Here is a 2,237-nt window from a genome sequence, read left to right on the forward strand (position 1 = left end):
GGGTGTACATTGCCCTTACCTATCAGGGCAGCCAGTCAACTAAGTTGAGTCTGAGGTCCTTCCTTCTTCAAAGCATCAAGTTCCAGAGCTGCAGAGCTAGCTTAGAAATGGTGCCCAGGAGACGGGAGGGAGAGGGGTGGGAGCAGCAACACTACAGTGTAGGTGTAGGGTCCACAAGTGCAGGGTCTCAATGGGTTCTGAGTTGTACTGCACTCTGAGTTGCACTCTTATGGTGACTTGTCTGGATTAGATGAGACAGGCCAGAGGCAAGGAGAAAGCAGGAGGAAGAGGACCAGCATCCTGTAGGGAACCCTAAAGCACAGTAATGAGCTCTGGCAGCATTAGGTGGAGCCACGCTATGGAATGGGTAAACACTGGTCCGTGTACATTGCCCTTACCTGTATGGGCAGTGAGTTACCAGTCAGCAAAGTCAGGTCCCAGGGCATTCTAGGAAATCCAGCTTTCCATTTCTTGCTGACTTCATGAAGAGCCACAGATCTCCATGCAGTTCTGGCACTGCCCGGGAGCACCGCAGTTCCCCACTGCCACCTGTTGAGCACAATACAATAATGAAGGCTCTGCCCCGCACATGCAGGGGCTGCACCTTGTGCACATTCCTCTTACCAGCAGCACCGCAGCGAGACGCCTGGGGCTGTGAGACACGATGATGCAAAGGAGTTTGGAGATCAGGGCACAGTTGGGGCAGGCAGGGAATTCCACGTGCTGATCAGCTCGGGGAAACTCACTGACTGCAGCTGTCGGTATGATCCACAATGGTCTCAGGGCCTCTCTGTGCTGGTCCCAGTGTTCGGCAGACCAGAGGCCTTGCTTTGTCACACCATCGGGTCCCACAGCTGCAGGGCTAGCTATTTAATGGGGGGTTAGGGATGGGAGAAAGAGGGTGGGGGTTAAGGCATCGTACAGATTAGAGAACTAATAGCATCCCCTGACAACTGGGATGGAGATACCTGGGGTGATCCCGACTGCAGTGGTTCAGAAGAGGACAATCCCTTCTTTTCTGTAAAAATAAAGCCAGATCTGCTGTTAAAACAGAAAGAACCACAGGACCCCGGGCTGATCAGCCACAATGTGCTCTGATGACTATGCGCTAGGATCCATTAGCATTGACAACTTTGTAAGGGAGATATGGGAGAGAACCAGGCAAAGCAGGAGCAGAACATTTCTGGTCAGCATGCTCGAGTGATGGAGACTGTATTATGCTGAGTGAGGATGAAGCCAAGGGCTACCGGGGTCCAGGAGTTTTCTTCAGCTTAGGACCCGGCTGATGCACCTCACTCTATCACCAACCATGTAGCTTATGGAGTTGGGAGAACAGACCCCATGGAGCGAGGTGAGCCCCTTGCAACCCCCATTCCATGAGCCTCCCACAGCCATCGCTAAAGCTGCCTGCATACAAGCAATGCACAGATGAGGGGCTTGTGATGTTGCGTTACCTGCTCTGGTAGATTTCCCAGTGCTTAAGCCACTAATTAGAAGAGCCCGGCAATCCTTCAACCCCATTGAGCTGTGAGATGGGATGAGATCAAGAGAGACACAGAACAGAATTTAGTACGTGATCACGATGCACAGAACAGCCTTAAACAACTCTCTGCACGGGTAGAATTAATGCATGGCACTGTTCACTGCAGTCACGAAATGGGCTGGGACAACGTGGGAGCAGAGAAACTGAGTTCGGAACCCAAGGGCGAAGATAGTAAGGTGAGAACCATGAAAGACAGAACAGCTGCTTAAAAGCAGTTTCAGATCCCCCAAGAAAGGCAGAGACCCCAGCCCCAAAACAAAGAAAAAATTTCATACGCCTTTCCGAGGACCAGGGCTCACCCCACACTCCAAAGAAAGCAACCTCCAGGTACAAATGCTGCCCCTACAGCTGCCAGCCCTTAAATGAGCCCAGAGAGGGATGCAGCCAGGCTCCACCGCTCCAATCCCACAGCTGAACGGCTCCCACCTGTGCTGGCAGGGCTGGCCACACCCCTCACCAGGTGCGCAATCACCGGCTCAGGCTGGGACCTGCAGTTCCCATACTGGGATAAAGGAAAAAAAAAAAGAGTACAAAAATATCCAGCAATAAGGGGTCAAAAGTTGGGATTTTGGTTAAAAACTGGGAATTTGGGGTTAAACGTGGGGATTTTTGTGGTCAGAAATGGCAGTTTTGGAGTTTAAAGAGGGGGATTTGGGGGTTAAAACTGGGGATTTTAGGGATAAAAGGTTGAAAA

The 2,237-nt window shown here is 51.5% G+C and overlaps 1 long non-coding RNA gene across 1 annotated transcript; it reads right to left on the minus strand.

The window, feature by feature from the left end:
• Positions 9-1,021, minus strand: LOC110387722. The gene is made up of 3 exons (XR_002432665.1): positions 969-1,021; positions 625-866; positions 9-549 (listed from the first exon to the last, which is right to left on the minus strand). It is a non-coding gene; the product is annotated as an uncharacterized LOC110387722 (long non-coding RNA).

The sequence above is a fragment of the Numida meleagris genome, chromosome 23 (assembly GCF_002078875.1).
Source record: "Numida meleagris isolate 19003 breed g44 Domestic line chromosome 23, NumMel1.0, whole genome shotgun sequence".
In the NCBI taxonomy this organism is placed as follows: domain Eukaryota; kingdom Metazoa; phylum Chordata; class Aves; order Galliformes; family Numididae; genus Numida; species Numida meleagris.